Source organism: Rhea americana, unplaced genomic scaffold (genome assembly GCF_003343005.1).
Source record: "Rhea americana isolate MKP2758 unplaced genomic scaffold, rheAme1 scaffold_2, whole genome shotgun sequence".
NCBI lineage: Eukaryota > Metazoa > Chordata > Aves > Rheiformes > Rheidae > Rhea > Rhea americana.
This window is the reverse complement of record NW_028186149.1, coordinates 5319086-5338119: the sequence shown is the minus strand read 5'-3', so window position 1 is coordinate 5338119 and position 19034 is coordinate 5319086. Positions and strand designations below refer to the sequence as shown.

Genomic DNA, 19034 nt, shown 5'->3' with positions numbered 1-19034 from the left:
AGCAGCCAACTGTAGAAGTGTAAGCATCTATAAACACAATAAAATTCAGCAGTCCTTTCTCAGAGTTAACATAGCATATTAATAAATAATTCAGTTCACAGTCTCAGTATCATCACCTACTGATGAACTCRTAGCAAAAATGAAGATTGCTGGGGAATGAAAATTTTTCTAGTGAAAAAAAAATAATGAAAAGGAACATTAAAGGGAGGAAGGTTTCCTTTATTTTAGGGGTTAAATCTAAGGTGATGCACAAGCACACACCAGGAAAAGTTATTAAATGAAAACAGTGAAGCCATTCTGCAGGTTTACCTCTTTTCCAGGGTGTTTTACCAGATGATCATAACATGTGACAGTGACAAATGCATTCTAGCTGAGATAAGATATGTGGGTCATGCTGACTATGCAACATTATACACCACTACTGGGGATAACACAGCTTCTCTGAGGTAATTTGCCTTCTTTGGCTGAAAAGATAAATGTGAATTAACAGCAAAGAGTCTGCAACATTTGTGCAGTGCTATTGATCTACTAAAGACCCAGATAAGTCACAGAGAAACTAATGCTTGCTTTGCCTGATGTTAGTGATGGATGGGATAGCAGATATAGCAGCTAAGGGGCTATCACTGTCAATAGAATCTTAGCACTAAGAATATATATTCTTTTAATTATCTTGCAGTAGTGGGGAGAACATGTCCCATGGCAGCAGCAGGCAGAAGTGATCTTTTACTTACGATGTAAACTTATGACTGTAAACAAAAATATTGCAAAGAACAAAAATATTCAGTTCTTCAAATGTGTTCAACAAAAATACATCTGTATCTGACAAGAAACCGTGGTTTAATAAATATTTAGCTGTAGTATTGAGTTTTCAAAGAATAAAGAGAATTAATGGAGTGTCTCAGGCCAGAAAGGAAGTTTGTGGCAAGGACGTGAACAGAAACTGGTCTTTCGGGGCACATGTTATTACCTTTGGTTTTGGGCTTCCATCTCTGTGTGAGCTGTGCACCTAAAATTGTCGTAACTAAAATATTACACAGCATTTATATCTGGAGCACTGTACAGCTTGCATTTTGAGCTAAAAACAGTTTTTACTACTTCCTATTAATATTTATTACTGGCTTACTTAAATTTATCAAGCACTCTCCCACTGTTCCGAGGATTAGATATGGGTTTTTAACAACTGAATACACAAATTCCAAAGACTTCAAATAATTTTACTCCACAGTGACACTACATTCCACTATTTCTTAGACAGGGGGACTTTCGATAGTTGGACATGAAATAGTTGTTTTTCTAGTTAAAATGGCATGAAAACTCTRACTCTTTAGGTAGCTTACAGAGAGGATCTTCAAGAACAAAAATTGTAGAGTAGTGCAACTACACCCAATTGTGCTTCTGTGCCAGCAGATGGATTACACAGTCCCTTCCAGGCTTATGTGCTGACAAAACCATTTTTCATCCGACAATCTCTTACCTTCACACAATACTTGTCATTTCTTTGTTTCCACACTAGCAATGCCAGAAAATGTAAGTGTTTCTTGAAACATGCAGACCAAACTCATTTGGACTCTGTAAAACAAAGATGAGGAATCAGGACACTTGCTTCACTCGCAGTATCAAACCTCTTTCCAGCCTGCACTCAGCCTAAAACGTGGCTTCTGCACCCCTCCCTAGTTGACCCTCTCTGCCAACATTTATATGCAATTTTGTAGTGTTTTAAGTGCCCTTATTTTGTATTGCTTCTTATTGTTTCCCTATTTTAATCTAGAAAGTAGGTGAATTGCTTAGATGTATCCCAAATAAAAGACAGCAATTACATCATCATCAACATCAAACAGGTTTTGTACAACATCCAACATAAATGTGTTACATTCAGTGAGCTGGGAAATGAGCTTTTATACCACACAGAAAAGTCCGAGTTGTCTTGCCAACTGGCTGCGTGGTAAGCAGATCTGTTAGGGTTATCGAGCAGGGCATTTCTCTCGTGCATTTGGCACGGCCTTGCTAACATTCAGTGATTAAAAAACAACTATAGAGACATGTCCACCATGCTCTTTTAAGTCCAAATAGCAAGCACTAAGGAAAATCCAAGCTGCAACTACCCAGGTACTCTGCTTTGCCTGCAATCATTTTTTTAAAGCAAAAGTCCTAGATAGAGCAAATATATTTTTTCTGTATAAAGAATATTGTAAAATCACTACTCTAATGACATTTCTGGTTTGTGCACCAAGAGCTTTTTCCACTTGATCATATCAAAAAAAAAGAAACAACTCTACCCATTTAAACAAACAAACAAACAAAAAAATCAGTTCATGTATTCTAGCAAAATAACTGAACTTAAGTAATTGAACAGCACTGAATGTTTAGTTAGGAATATTTGTAAGCATGAAAGTTCTGCTTGTAAAAGCCACCTAAGAAAGCTGCATTTAGTTTACTCAGATTTCTACATAYGAACTCTGGTTTAATTATTTGTCAAAAAGTGCACCTCAAAATAATAAGCTCCATTCGTAGCTTTTAACTTAAAAGCAGGAAGATTAAATACCAGACTTAAGTATATCCTACTGCTTCTTTGTCTTTCCTGGGCTGGGTTTAGAGATGGCATTCGAGTGATCGGCAACAAGCATATCTGCAGAAGTGCTCAGCTGAAAGGCCCAAGGGGGGCGATTGTGAGGGAAAACTGGCATTTCTCCCAACTCAACTTTCATTCTTCACCTGAGCTTCTTTTGATTGTGCCTTCAGCACTTTAACAGGTCACAGTTTCCTTTTGAATATTTTGTATATAATGCCATCAGAATGCTACAGAAGGGAAAGGAGGTTCATTGTTTTTGAGACTGAACAAAATAGAGAAAAAAATGCCAAATACTAAACTTTACTCTTCATCTTCTCTCTACTGCAGGCATCCCAGTAAAGTGTGCACCTAGTCAAGGGAGACTGCACACACTTCTTGGACTGCCTGCTGTCTTGTAGGCTCCAAGTCCAGGTGTTAGTGCATTTTTTTTTAACTTAAGTGCAAAAGATAGCACCAGGAAGAAAACAAAACTCTTTTTCTTCCTGCAAGATACTGACAAATAAAATAACCCTAAAGAGTTAAGATTGGTGAATAATTAAAAAGCTGAGGAACTCCGAAGTGGAACATAACAGAAAGGGGAGAAGTAAAATGGAAGATGACATTTTCAAATCTCAGTTTAAACTCATCTATAACCTTAAACTACATCACTAAAATAATGGAACGGGTGTCTGAAAGGCAATAATAAAAAACCATGCATCAATCCCAGAAAGGGCTGAGAGCCACGTGAAAGTAATTCTGCTGCCTCGGTCCATCTCTTACCCTGACACTTAATCCTGCCACTCTGCCTTGGAAGAGCCCAGAGCTGGTGAAGACTCTGCTTCCCTGCCCAGTGCTAGGACATCTGGAGGAGTCCCTGGTGTGTTTACTAAATTCCCTGATGTTTTATTCAGAAGCCTGTAGAGAAGACAAGAGTACACAATGGTTAATGATACATCTCACTGCTGGTAAAATAGCAATTTTAAACTCCAGAACAGTGAACCAGCAAATTGCCCTAGTTATTAGGACTTTTTGGGACTGGCCCAAATCCGCAGTGAGGTCTGACTGGGGGGCATCGGCGGCTGCTTGCCCTCCGGGCCGATCTGGCAGACAAGACTCCTTGCGCCGGCTGGCTCTGCGTCCCCGGTCCCGCAGCCCAACTGCAGTGACGTATTAAGACAAGTTACTTTYTTGAAATCAGAGAACAGTGAACATGTACTTACTGTAATGAGTAACTGTACAGTTTGTATGCAAGGAATACGGTTTGCATTCCTTGTACAATAAGCAGAACATCAGCACTTTTTGAAATAAACAATTATACTGAAATTATATTTCTACGATTTAGAAATCAAACCTAATCTAATTTGCTACAGCTGGACACCACCTGCAGAGCACTGTTTAAGTACTCTGAACATTACACACTTATCTTTTAAATATTGATAATGCCATTTTTCATTTATGTGACATGAAGTCCCACAGGGAATAATTATGCTAATAAACCTTAATGATTCTTGCAAATAAATGATCAAACAAAATTGCCACTGTTGATTTATATTAATGGATGCCTTTAGGAGGAGATTTGTCAAGATGTGCTGCTTCTTGAATCTCAATTCATCTTATTTAGCAGAAGAATGTACATAGTTTGTAAAATAGATTAAATGTTTAAAATATAATGTGTTCATGGAGTTTCTGCAGTTCATAATGTTCAAGTATTATCAATTTGCCTTATGGCAAATCTGCATTAAATGGCTTTTTTGCAGCTAAAAAGGACAAAAGAAAAGAAAAGGCTAAAGAAAGTTTTATACGAAGTCCTCCTTTTGAAGATCTTTTTCTTAATCTTTCTGTTACCCATATAAGAATTACCCATGTAGTTTTATTTATAAAATCTCTTTTTATGTGGCTTGCATTTTAGCTAATATATATGTTTGAAAGCAGTATGAATTGTATTCCTGAGTGGAGCAGGTGTTACCTTAGCAGTGTCGCAAGAGAGGAAGTTGAGGAAACGGAAGACAGGAGAAGCAGCTCTGAATTTAAACTTTGAATTTAAGCAGCTATGAATGTTAACTGTAGTGGGTCTAGAAGAAGTTGGGTATAAGCCCACGCTTTGTCTTTGTCCAGGTAAACCCCGTACATCAGCTATGGTGGAGCAGGGTGCAAACGAGGTGGGCTCCCGCAGGGAGCCTGCCTTCTCCACCTGCACAACACCTCTGGCCACTGGCGAGGGTCATACATCAGGCGCAATTCTTTGCCTGAACAACCTTAATAGATTGACTTCAGAAGGATGCAAGCAGAATGAAGGCCTAAGATGTTTCTGTTTTCAAGGCAAAAAACAGGGTTAAGTAGTCTCTGATTTGCTGGAACTTTCACCTACCAGGAGATTTTTTTCCCCCTTTTTCCCTTTTACCTCCTACTCTTTGTCAGAAAGTTCAGTGTTTCAAAGAAGAGCTAAGTAGTCTACAATGCAAATATCTTTTTCCATAATGTAACCAGATCCCATGGAATATGATACTGCATCCCCATAACAGGCTACTGTTCCAAAGACTTGTCATGAACAGATTTTAATACTGCCTGGGTAATGCAGTCACAAAATCCAGATGAAACATGGCACTAATTCACTCTCTGCAGAAGGGTACAAATGGCCAGAGTCTCTAATAATGCTCCAGAATGAACTGATGGGTTTGAATTATTTCTTCAAAGAGGAACATTCCTCAAAAGCCTACGAAGTAAGATTTTTCCTTGCAAAGTAGACCTTGTAGCAATGGAAATTCCAAATACTGAATAGCTGGAATATGCAGAATAATTTTCTGATGTTCTGTGGACTCGAATTTGTCAATTCCACTTTAAACACTGGCTCTAAAGCCTTTCTTCTGAGGCTCCAAGTGTCAGCCCTGCGCACAGCAGGGAGTTTGCTTGTCCTGCAGTTCTCCTGAACAAAGAGAAACGTGCAAAGCCTCTATTCCATTCTTCCCTTGAATGTGTGTTCTCTAATACCTCTCCAAGCAACTAACGGGGGGAACATTTTCAAATATGTAATTACCTTTTGTGTGTGACAACAGCATGGAGACATCGAGCAATTAGCAGGATTGGACACAGGCTGAGGATTAGGTGTGCCTAAACTCTAGCTTTGTCTGTAATTTGCTGCATAGCGTTCAGAAAGTCATTTTATCTTACGGCTGTTGTGCATGTCTGCAATGATACTTGTCATACTTACACAGCAGGACTATCACGTGGATTAGTATGTTTATAACTGTACTGCACTTGAATGCATACATCATTGCCTATTAAATAGGCGTTGAAATTCTTGATGGAGCTATCAGGACTTGCACTTTCCCAGCTGCATAATTGCCATTATTCGCATCAGCTTCTCTTCTCCTCTTCTGCTCACTGAAAACCATAAAGTGAGACTGATCCTCACGCGTAGACTGATACAAGTTTTCAGGGAACAGATGACAGCCCTTTTTTTGGTCAGGTTCCCAAGGCAGTTTGGGCTCTGAGGTCACCCAGAGGAGAGAGACACCCCAGTCCCAGCCACAGGGTGCTGCACTGCAAGTCCGAAGCCCCAGTCCTACCTGTGGCGCTCTGCRCCCTTGTTTCTCTGCCTCTAAAACGGGAGTAGTCATGCACCTGAATTTCAGTGTACAAAAAACCACTGCATTTACATATGCATACATATAACTTCATACAAAAATGACKACATATTACTGACTTTAACATTCAGATAATGCTCATGTGACATGGTGATGAGCGTCTGGGAACTGTGGATAAAAACCTGGATCCTGAGTTGAAGTCAAAGGGACTTTGCCACTGGCTGAAATAGGGCAAGGATCTCACTCCCAGATTTATGCATGTCACTTTTGTGCTTTTAATATTAAATATTACTTTCCTATTTAATTGATAAGAAACAAGCTCATTTTTGTGAAAATAGTAACAGGTGAATTATCTCTGTCCTCTTTCTGGGCTCAGTTTACCCATTCAGCAGTTCCTTCCTTCAAAGCGCTCTTTCAGGCATTCCTACTTCCCAGCCTCAGGTTTTCTTTTGCAAAGCATTTTTCAGGTCTTACCTTGCTTCAATTACCTGTCTAGACTCTTAAAATTCTTATCTAGACATCAAGATTCACTTTAACTTCTAAATATTTCTCCTTTTAAAAATTGATGTCCAAGGAACAATTCATTCTTACCTACTTGTTATGTAATGTGACAATTACCTGGAGGATTATACATTTGAATTTTATAGCAAGTTTGGGCAGGAAGAAAGAAGAAAGACCTTTTTTAGGAATGCCAGCATTTCAAAATATGGTGCACAAAAAACCCTCTGATTTTCTTTGCCTTCCAGATAGCTTGTCAAGCAAATATCCACCTTGTTTTGTTCCCAAGCTGGATTAGTAAATCACAGGAAAGCACCCTATTACTCCGAACAGCTGGGAAGTGAATGGTGCCGAGCCCGGCCCAGACCTGAGATTAAGGAAATGAATCCTCCTTGCACAAGTCCTCTTCTGGACACCGTCAGCGTCTCTCTTACAGGACAGAGTTAAAGGGCTTCACAGCAGCTTGTTCCCAACAGTACGCAGAAGAAAAAAAAAGGCAGAAAGAGCATTATTCCAATATGCTTTCAAAGAGGGACACGAGAGATGACACTATAAAGTGAGATGTCTAAAATTACGTCTGATCTCAAATAGTCCCAAATATCTTAGATGCACAAGACCCACTTTCCATGTGCTGGATTGAATCAGATAGTAAATTTGTTTCTCTGTATCAAAAAGTTGTTGAATGGCACAAAATGGCACAAATCCTTTCCTGAATATGAATTCTTATTTTCTAGTCAGTCTGAGTCATTGCTAAATTACTGTTAAGATAGTGTATAGACTCTGCTAGGCTGCATTTAGTCTCAGAATTGAACCATTTAAGTTGATTTGAGTAAAAACAGGAGGGAAAAAAAAGATCCCACAGACCTGTGCTGGTATTTCCTTTCCTGAATAAATTTGCTAATAATTTGTAACTCAGCACTAAATAGGCAGAGTTTACAAGGAAGGGATACAACAAAAATCATAAACTTATTAATGTCATACCTGTAAAGACAAGGCCCTTGTCATAAATTCATAATGATATATGGTAGAAACATTAAAAAATACAAGAATAAAAATATCAGTATATAAATATATATATATATGTTGGTCATCTCTAGCTATATCCAAATGACATTTCTCGTGAATTGTTTTTAATACTCTGTAAGTTTCATTTAAACAAAGTTTTCAATCTTTTCTAGTTATTAATCTTCTAAGCGTAGGAGTTGCAATAATTAAGATACTTAAACATAAAGCCTTGAAATAACATGATGTTTGCGATACTTTCAATAAAATTGTATCAAAGCTTTTCTGTAGGTGTCTTTTAGGCAATTTTTTTGTTGTTGATACCCTGGAAATAGTGACATTTTTTAAATGGGTCAAGTAAGTTTTAACCTTAGTAAAAATTAAAGAATTAACATATTTATAACATACAGTTACAGTGAAACAGCTGAGTCTCATACCCTCTTCAAGATCAACACAGCAAAATAAAACTATGAGGACAACACAGAGCTGTGGAAAGACTTGATTCCACTCAGATGCGGGTCACCTGGAGTATATGTTTTGCCCAGGGAGCAAAAGCCGCACTGATTTACAAAAGCACAGAAAAGTAAAGTGAGTTTTTGCACCTATTTGCATCAGACCTTGTTCAGTCCTGGGAGATGACCTCAGCCCAGTAAGGGCTACTTCCCTTGATATAAACTAGAATTTGAAATTGTGCATTCATAACAGAATGATATTTGAAAATACCATGCTCATGACTACAGTTGTGCATGATGACTAGGTTCCAGCTTTCATAATAATCACTTTATAATCCCTCCCCCACCCCCCCAAAAAAATAACATACCATGCCTTCACAGGCACTTTGCCTTCACAGATCTCATAGCAGAAGGCTGCACTAATTATAGCTGTCTGAATTCAGTACTGCTTACATCTGCCTCAGGATAACAAAAGGAAATAGACTAACAAAAGAAGATCTTTTTCCCCCATATAGTTTATTTTTAAAAGAAGATTTTTGAAGCTCAGGCTTAGAAGACACTAAAATGCCTTCTAAACCTTGGCTCAATTTAATAGTTTGCTCTCCTCTGCTCTTCCCTTAAATTTAAAGTATCGAAAATGCCCTGTTTTCCTGGACAACTTCCAGGAAATGACTCAAGGTTTCTATAACTTAATCTTCACATTCATGAATCCATCAAGGCTACTGAATATTTATCAGATTTTGGGAGGTTTCTTTTTTGGCTGAAACATTTGCATTTAAATAAATAATAACAAAAGAAAGATCTGAAAACAGCCTCTTAGAATTCCCTTTCTCTTGCATTACCTCTTTCAACTTTTGAACCATCATTGCAGCCATTGTCTACCAAATCTTCCCAGGCAGACAGAGCATATGTTACTGCTGTAAAAATCAAGAAGCAGTTTAGGAACAATAATGTCATGCCATTATATGAGTTTACAACATGTATATTGTTATTACACTTGTTGCTTTTTTACTACTATTATTAAAAAAAATCTATCATTTATCATTTGCTTAGTCTTTGATTAAAAGTGACATTGAATTTGCCATTTATTACGTTTTTGGGTATTTTATTCAATTTCTTTCACTGTTCCACAGAAACACTCTACCAGAAAATATGAGTTCATCTTTAATTCATTTAAAACTAGCATATGTCAACATCATCTTTTGCTACCTTCTCCTTAGGCCATTGCCACTGTTCACACAGGACAGCCTTCTGGCAGCATTTTCCCTTTTTGGTGCAAACACCAGCAGTGAGGGCCTTGTGGCTTCCACCACTCTCCTCGGTGACAGAGACCAGAGATGTTTCTCTGCAGGACTGGGTCTAATGGGGATGAAAATTTGGTTGCAGAGCTTCAGTGCATGAGTTTCTGCACGTAGCACAGAACACCACCATGATCTCTTCTCTCCCTCCTCTTCGTAGATCCTGCTGGCACCCTTGCAATACCTCACACACTGCTAGAGACCAGGGAAATAAAGGCTGTGTTGCTGCTAACCAAAAAAAAAAAAAGGCTCCTCAGAACACAAGCACCTGTGGGGAAAAGCTCTACAGATTGGTTTAAATATATTGTTAGCCTCCATCCCCACTCAGTGATGCAGAGAAGGGGAAGACCAATTACACTGAAAGATTTTTTTTTTTTTTAAGAAAGAACAGTTATCACAGACAAAAATTGAGAGAAGTCCACAAAGGGAAAGGAGAGAGAGTTTTAGCAAAAAGGCATATCTGAGTGTTGTGTACTCTGCACATACTCACCTGGGAGGATTGGGTTTGGGTGGCTGCCAAAGTCAGGCCTCTCAGCAAGCTGGCCAACCCACTGAGAACTAGCAGGAGAGAAGAAAGAACAAGAGAAGGAAGAACATGGATTAAAGGAACAGCAGTATCCTACAAAAAACAAAACCATCATGCAAGGCACTAGAGGGAGCTAAGCTTTACACACCTCAGAAAATAGAGAGCAAACCTCCTCTTCAGCCAAACTTTTGCTCCTAGAATCTTATAAATCAAGTTTGTAAGGCCTAGAGTACTCTAGATTTGGGGCTTCAGCTAAATCTCTAGTTTAAATAACAGGAATCTCAGGGCCTGTTATTTAGGGATGGGATCCTCACCATTAGGAGCAATCCCTTGAGTTCAGTGCAATTACGCTCAGTATACAGAAGTATAATCCCCAGGAATAACCTCTACTGCTCAGCTTCAAATGTGCTGGATCTAAAACCTTCCCAACACACTCATCCACTTTGAGTCCTGAGGGCCTGCCCTTTTTCTGTGCCAGGTTGCAGTGTGCCAGTTGCTGGCAGCAGGGAGCCTCRTTGCTGGTCCTGGACTTCTGCTTTCTGCTCCCCTTGGCCAGGCTTTCCCGGCTAAATGATCTGCTAACCTCAGAGGACAACGGAGCTCGCCCTCCTCTCCCTAGCGCTTCCCCAGCTTGGCAAAGCAGCACAAGAGAGTGCAAGCCCAGCTCCTCTCTCCTTTGTTGCTCCCTGGGGTGGTGGGCAGCACCGGGGGAGCCCTGCACTAGGGAAAGGGCAGCACCAGGGGAAGAATCAGAGGCATATACCTGGGAATGCAATACCTCACATTTGTAAATATATCTATTACACACCAGGTTTCAAGGGCAGGCTTTCCATTCCATTCATACACACTTTGTTGTTGTTTTTGCTGCTGCTAACAGGGTGAGCCCAGAGGGTCAAGGACAGGGCAGCAATGACCTAAAACACCCCAACTGGAGGGGTAGGATGCAGCAACCTGTAAGAACTAGAAATTCCCACCCCTCGTGGGAGGTTTGCTCGTCATTACACTGGTTCCACTAACATAAGCTGCAGATGCTAAACTGCATTACGAAAATATTAAACACTTTTCTAATACTGTTCCATGCTGCAGTTATAGCAAAACCTCCACTGAGAAAGTGCCCAAGTGGGAACCGTGAGAAAGTTCATTAGCCTCTGGACTATCACACTGCATYCACGCTGATAGTGAGCACTTAATTCTGAGAGTTTTCTCTTTATACATTTACTAGACCTAACTTGTGTAATTCTAAACTAACTGCAATTTCCTGTCTTGAGGAAAAAGTGTCTTCTCATCCTAAATCTGCTTTAATGATCATGCCTACCCCATTCCACTGAGAYTGTTCAGCGGGAAGAGACTCTAATCTATTTCAAGGAGTGTTTCTCTCTGACACCTGCTCTCCTATTAGACCATTTATGAGAATGAAGGGTGCTCCCCAGAGAGCACAGACAGCAGGACAGGCCTAGCTTGAGTGACAGTCTGTCCAGTAGAGATTGACTTTAATGAAGCGCAGGATAAACAGGAAGATTAAGAGCGCAAAAAATAAGTGACAAGTTTTGAGTCCACTTGAGCAGCTTAATGTGCAGCACAGATCTGTTGCTGAGTTATAAATGCTATGCATATGTTTGGCTGCTAAAGATCACCTATAACACGCAGAAATCCTGCAAACATTACAAGAGATATCTTTCCCTCTGAGTCCCAYCTCTGAAAGGCCACATGATCATCACTATGTACTTGCTTTAATTCCAGGAACATAAATACAGAATTGTAGGCTGGAAGGGATCTCTGGAGTGGACCTCTGGAATGGATCTCATCTGGTCTGACCCCCTGCTCAAAGCAGGGCCAGCTTCCAGCATGCATTTCAGATATTTTGAATTTTATGTTTAACAAGTTCCTTTTCAGTTTGTAGGTGTGAAGCAAACTATTTATATTCATGTTGGAGTTTTTCTCTGCTACAGAAATCTGGTAGCAGTGTGGATGCATTGTGTGGAATTTCCCTTACCAAAGTTCAGACTACTGTGTTGCAGTATCTCTAGCAGAGTCTGTCTGAGGTCCTCTTATTGCCTCTGGTATGCCTCCAGTTATAAGTGTTCAGTACAGGTGGAGATGCTGTGAGTATTTCTCTTCCCTGGCTTTTAAGGGAAAAGGATTAACCTAGATGCAGATGTCTTTGGACAGATGACTTCCTTCCACAAACTTCAGACTCTTAGGTAATATATTACTAAGTAATATTCATCATTCTGACAAGTGCGATTCTTTTACCCCAGACATCTCTCCAGCACTCCTTTTTACTTCTTCTCCTGAACTCTGAGAAATACCAATTGGTGTTTCCTGCACAGAACATAAATTGTAAATTGAGGCTGAGATCGAGGCTATGAAGAGAAGTTTATCACCCAGTGAAAACCAAATGAGTATGCGGCCACAGAACTTGAAAAGCCTGATATCATTTATGCATCTATTACCAAAAATAAGACTCACATTAAAGTTTTTGTCTCTCAGTGATAGATTTAACTAAAATACACACTTTTAGAAAAGCAAAGAAACCAAACATACCTCTTCCTGCAGATGCAAATATTTGTGAGAACACAGAACCCTGCTGGGAGAGATGATTCCCAGGGAAGCCAGTGGGAGTTTCAGCTCCAGTTCCTAGAACAGCAGAATTAAATCGGTGTTAATGACTTTCAAACAGCTGTGTACATGCAGGTCAGACAAGCATTTTACCAAAACAAAACCAAATAGAAGTTTCTAAACAGAATAAAAACTATAGCACATACTCTTGCTGTAAAACTGCAGGAGCAGTTGAAGCTTTTGACATAAGGTGGCTACCTGCAGTTCACTTTATAGATGCTATTCTGGAATTCATGTTGTCTATCTTTCCTCCTTGTAAAACTTGTGCTTTGTCTGAAGTTAGATGTGAAACAAGTAACACAAAAGGTGTAATCTCAGATGTTGTAGGATCCAAATCTGCCTGTGTTGAATTACATACACTGTCAACAGGTGATGGCGCCAGAATTCAATCTGAAAGCAACCACTCTTATTTATTTGATAACTGACCTTGCTTTGAACGAGTACAAATTTACTGTAATTTATCTAATTTAAACTGTATTAAAGAAGACATAAATTAACTAAAGGTCACAATATTCCTTTTAAAATAAGCTATCACTTTTCCCCTCCACCCCCTCCTCCAAGTCTCAGGCTTCAATCCTTAACCATACAAAAAAAATTGTCTTTCAAAGTGTGCACAGCAAAATGAGACACTTCCAGCAAGAAACTTATTTTTGAGGGATACTATGGATATATATTCATATTACCAGAGTCGTGATGCTTTCAATCATTGCTAATCTCATGCTATGTAGAGAAGTGAGTATTCTTTCAAAAGCATATGCTAACTGCAGGATCAGATGCATGATCAAGAATATGAAACTCAAGCAGATATCAACAGCAAGCTAGCTGTATTTCCAAATCCATAGTCAGTCTGTTGAAAGTCAGAAATGTGCTTTTTAAAGACTACTACCAGTCAATAGATATTTTGATGAGATATTTTGATCTTTCCTCATCAATCTTTGTCAAAAATCTTATGTTTAAATATTGTGAATTTTGGCTACGATTTAAAAATTGTCTGTTATATAAACATGCACAACAATTTATCAGAAATAGTCTGCTTTCATGGCTTCTCAAGTAAAACACTGTGTACAGTTTTAAAATAACAACAGCACTACATATAACTTAAGATTTGGTACCCTGCTTAGCAATAGTATTTCTAATGTAGATTATAGCTTAAAGCAGAAAAGAGGAAAGTGTTAAATAATTAAACAGAAATTATATAAAACGAGCACTTATTTGGTTAAACCTCTGTAAGGACTACACAATAGCAAATTTTTAATGGAACCTATGTTGCTTAGTCTACAAAGAACGTTTTCCATTTACCATATGTTAGCAGAACCATCATTAAAATTGTAATTTATTATTGGAAAGAGCTTTGAAAATACTATGCTGAGGCACCAGAATCATGTCCTGGAACCAACGGTTGGGTCAGCGTTTCGTTCTTGGTAGTAAGTTCTGATGATATGCYTCAAGTTAGACAAAGAGGCCCATTGATTTTGAAAGGCCAAACCCCCAAATACTCTGCTTGTTAGAAGTGTACAGTTCAAATAACGCAGGTTGTTAGACAATTTTTAACAGGCACTGTTTCGGTCAGAATGCACTAATATTTTCATAAGGTATTTAAAACTAAAAGAACACTCCAAAACCCTAAATATGGAATATAAAAAGTAAAACATTTTTGACACCTAACACATTTATGCTGCTATTACCAAAATGTCTACATTGAAATTTGAAGGCTTAAACTATATCTTCTATGTTTAGAAATCACTGTAAAACCAGTTTCTATAGGGCACCCATTTATTAATTCTAGCTCATTCATTTACTGATGAACTGCCATTTTTTTGGACAGACAGTAACAAAGGTATTAGTAGCTGTTTTACCCTGCTTTGTACATCTTGTATATCTTTCCTCATTACAGAGCATTTTGACACATTACAACAAGATTTTTTTTTTTTAATGCTTTATGCACAGGTAACATCTTTGTACTAGCCTTCTTTTGTACTTTCTGTTAAAAGACAGCAAAGATTTTTATTGTTAGATACTGTATATTCTCTTCCTCTTGCTTTTAAGGTATGACACTAAAAGACTTTCTAAGAGATATTATAAAATATTCCTAAATTAAATATGCAAATATGATAGGTCTATGGAGTTTCACACCATCTAAAATAATCAGACTCAAAATGTATTTTCATTCTTTAAATAAAGTATGTTGCAGGAATTTTCTGGTAACTCTTCAACAAAAAATCCTTTTTTTCCATCTGATTGTAGTTTATCTCTGTGTACTTTGAATATTAAACTCTGCTTATATGGCTGGAAAAAGGCCTTGTAAATTAAAACACTGGAATGGATATTAGGGAATTGCTTTGTTTCTATTCTGCTAAAAGTACTATACAGTTTCTGTTTCATTTGATTTTCATTGAGAGTCAATTTTAGAAAGATACTTATTCTTCATGATTTTGCTTTCTGTCCACTAAAATTCTTCCTTTCTTCAGCCTCCCAGTACAAACTTTTTATAGGATTTTTTTTTCTTAAATAGGCATAGAAAGTAGCAACATAACYTGGGCTGGACCACTACATGCAGGTGTGGAAGTAAACAATGACAAGAAGGGCTGAAGCTGCACAGTTAAAATATTTCTATTTCTAGTTCCCTAGATAGCTAGAACCAAAAGGGTCAGGGCAGAGCAGAACTGACTTTGCTCAAATGGAATATTTACATCTTTTCTCTGCACTACCTCCCCCTCCCCCCAAAAAAAATCCACTACACTAGTTACCGAAGCCTCATGTTAGCCCGATTCCTGCTGACAGCTACGAGGACCAGAACTTCACACACGCATGTAAGGGTTATTTACTGCTTTGTCCCCCAAACCCCCTGACTGCTGAGAGAACAGCCTGCTGGCCTCACCTATACGGCTGTAAAAGCAAATATGATACCCACAGTCATCATGCCAGCAAGCCTCTCTTCCAGTTAAGTAGGCAACGTTGCAAATATTGGAAGGGAATTTACTGTAGAGAGGTAGATAACACTGATTCGGTTGGATTAAGTTATTCTTTTGCTCCCTGCTTACTGAGGAAGGGAATTAAACAGAAGACATACAAGCCTGACTTCCTACAAAAATTTAATTTGACCAGCAATGCAGCATGCGTCTTCTGCAGATTAGATTCTTAATGACCACATCTCAGCTAATCTCATCTGTTAATTTGTGAGCTATACCTATTCTGTGATCCCTGTTGGCAACACGGTGGAGACACATCAACACAGCTTCAAATGGGCTGAGTAGGGTATTGCTAGGAATATAGCCGTGGAAGCACAAAACTCACAGTAAGCTTTAATAGCTTCCTCCGCGGGCTTGGTCTCAGACTGGTCAGTCACTCCGTGCAGCTTTACCTGCCGCCGTACCCATGCCATCGTCGGTGAGTTCAGGTGCAAGTACAAGGCTGGCACCGCGGACTGACTGCACTGCAGGCGTACCAAAGCAACAAGACTGATTCAGTAGGAATCTCAATTAAACGTGAGGTTTAGAAGCATCTCCCATTCCCCCTAATGCATTTACAGAAAGAGGATCTTGSAAATGAATGAACCTTGAAGCAGTATCATGCAGTCTCATATAAAATATGGCTAATTCCTCCCAGCAAATCCATCAGTAAAGCCATGATTCCACCTAACATAGAAAAGCGTGGGAAGGAGAAGGGAGGAGAGGGAATGGTTCTGTGACCAGCAGTAAAACAACCAAAAGCAATGAGTTTCTTTACATCTTGAACATTGTTCACTTATGAGGGGAGAGTGAAGATGAAAACCAAAAGGACAAGCCTCAACAGGCCYCACCTTACTGGTCACATAATAAAAATGTCTCCTGTTTTAAAGGAAGAAGGTTATAATACTGCATTTTTCTTTGGTCAACTTCATAYTCAAGAGCAGAATCGCATGTTTTGTTCTTCTGGGATAAATGTGTGCGCGTGTATCTGTGTGTTTTAGTAATTCATATAAAGTTAATCCAGGGCTGTGATGAGAAATGCACATTACATTTAAATGAGCAGAGGGAATAACAAAGAAAACAGATGAGTCTCATTACAGGTGTCTATGAGGAAGGGAATATGGATGTGAAGCTCCAGTACGAGAATTTTAACAGCTGTCAACATTAAAATACCCAAGTGGGAATTAGAAGAGTACAAATCTTGCAGGTTACTGATGTTCGGCCTGAGCATCCACACAGGGTTGAAATTAATGGAGCAAGATCTAAACTCAGCCAATGTGTTACAGATAATTCTGTAYTCTGGTGAATGTAGTCTTCATCATACAAAATGAGTTTGTCTTTTACTGAGCAATAGCTCTCTTTTGTAGAAATAAAGCAATATGTAGTATTTTTAACTTTCTGAATGTACAGAAAAGTATATGCAACCAGAGAACTAAAAGCACTAAACGTACAGTTTTATAAACYATTAGAATACTAACTTCACAGCTCCATTTATATTTACTTGCTCTTAAAAGAAAACTGACAGAAATAAAAAAAATCAGAATAAAAAGATCTTTTCAAAATAGAAGAAAACATTTCTATGTTTGTGAGAAATCAGAGAAAGAGCAGCACTCTTCCATGCTGATGGTGGGAAACTACAACTCTCTGCTTGGTAAAACCAAGCCTGTTAACTGCTAGTTTGAAGGTTATTCATACCAGCTGCAAATATAAGGCCACTTTCAATCATTTGCACTGCATAGCATGACTAAAACACATACCCAGAAATATTTAAGTTAAGAGACTGGCTATTTATCCTAGAATAGGTAACTTGTACATCCAATTTACACAGCCCCATGGAAACAATCTAATTTAAAAACAGAAATATCAGTATCATAAAACTGAACTTTCAATCTATTTAAAATATAATAAAACTTTATAGAGAATAACATGTCCTTCCAACTATCAGTCATCTAGGTGAGCAAGAAAGGATCGAGTCCAAGAACTGCAAAAACTTCCTATTGCACTCATGGAGTAGTTGGTGATGGGCAGAATCCCTTGAAATAGGAAATAACAGTTAAATGATTTTCATCAGACACATAATTTACACCCTTCAGTGTTAGCACTGCTTGTGATTTAGGAATCAATCTGTAATAGCTCAACAAAGGCTCTTTTTCTAGAGACTGCCTCCTTCTGCTATGACATCTAAACTAGCATTAAAATGTTTTTTAGCTTTTATAGTAACAAAGCTAACTATAACCCAATAGCATTTATCTAGCCTAGAGAAAAACCAAAACTGTACCTCTAGCGATTGTTAACCATTGCTAGTAAATTTAACCTTTAAACTATTTTATTGCAGGCTAATGGAAGTGGGGGAAAAAAAAAAGAAAAAAAAAAAGGCAAGCAGCTGGATTCTACTGAAGATCTAACATGAATAAAGCACTGCTCTGCTTTCATGAATGAGTCCAGCCTGAGCAGTGGTTGGAGCTCAGGGAGTATATACTCCTCTCTCAAACCTACCAGAAGGTTATGTGAAACCTGGCTCCATCTTGCATCACTAACTCAGCAACTGCCATGGGGAAATGTGCTTTAGTCCAAGCTGCAGGGTATGGTTTGCAGTATGCACTTTTCAGAAAGCTGCTAGAGAAATGAGGCAGTTATGATCATACTTGAGAGAGAAAGGACATGACTGTAATTAGGGAGTAAGTGTGCATTAGAGGCTTTTAAAATTTAATTTGGATACCAAATTATATCTCAGTTCTCTTTCCTTAACAAACAAGATTAAAAAAAAAAAAAAAAAAGCTTTTGACCTAAAATAAGTTCTTTTAGAAGACAGCACATAAGAGCACAGCAGCTATTATTCAGTCTTTATATTGTACTATAACCCTGAAGCAAGATCCAGCGAGGCCCTGTACCTGTCCTACGAATACATGACACAATCCTAGCCCCAAATAGTTTGGAATTTATGTTATAAACTGTAATTATAGTGTGAGTAYAAACCCAAAGCCCTCCTACAAGTGGCAAAATTCTGAAAAATCRAGGTAATTACAACCCTAGCTCATCCTGATTTGTGGGGCTATTTTTAGAACAGTATAGGCTGATGTGCTCTGAGCTTTTTTCTATTTGCATTAAGTCCTCTGTGATTCCTCCTCTGAAATGTGTGCATATGCTGAGTCCATGTGAGATGCTACCACTGGCACTTGTCATAAGAATTAAATCCCTCTTCAAGCTTGTTTACAGCTCAGCACTTGTCATACTGCTCCCCTGAGCTTCATGGCTGTTTTTCCGCCCCCTCTTTCTCTGGCTCTGTGAAAGATTTATTTTTTTTTGTTTGTGTGTGTATTTACACTTGCAGGTGCAGAAAAGAAAAAAATTGCTGTATCCAGATGTTTTGAAGCTGCAGTAGCATACATACAGCTCAGAATAAGGAGAAAAAAATGCATCAGATAAAACACCTTCTCATACAGCATTCTATGCAATATTTAATAAACCTATTATGTTTCATTGACAATAAGACTCTTGAAACCATTTTTAGGAAGACTGCAGTATTTTAAACAGTTATATATGCTTTTTTTTTTTTTTT

General features: G+C 38.5%; 2 long non-coding RNA genes across 2 annotated transcripts in view; both read right to left on the bottom strand.

The window, feature by feature from the left end:
- Positions 1-198: 198 nt before the first annotated feature.
- On the bottom strand, positions 199-1725 carry LOC146596630 (uncharacterized). Its single transcript, XR_014895629.1, has 2 exons — positions 1475-1725; positions 199-464 (listed from the first exon to the last, which is right to left on the bottom strand). It is a non-coding gene; the product is annotated as an uncharacterized LOC146596630 (long non-coding RNA).
- Positions 1726-9009: 7284 nt separating this feature from the next.
- The window catches only part of LOC146596629 (uncharacterized), an 18082-nt gene continuing 8057 nt past the window's right edge, over positions 9010-19034 (bottom strand). The window contains exons 4-7 of the long non-coding RNA XR_014895628.1: positions 15822-15960; positions 12453-12545; positions 9873-9940; positions 9010-9443 (exon numbers count right to left, since the gene is read on the bottom strand). This is a non-coding gene — a long non-coding RNA (uncharacterized LOC146596629). The remainder of the gene's footprint in view (positions 9444-9872; positions 9941-12452; positions 12546-15821; positions 15961-19034) is intronic.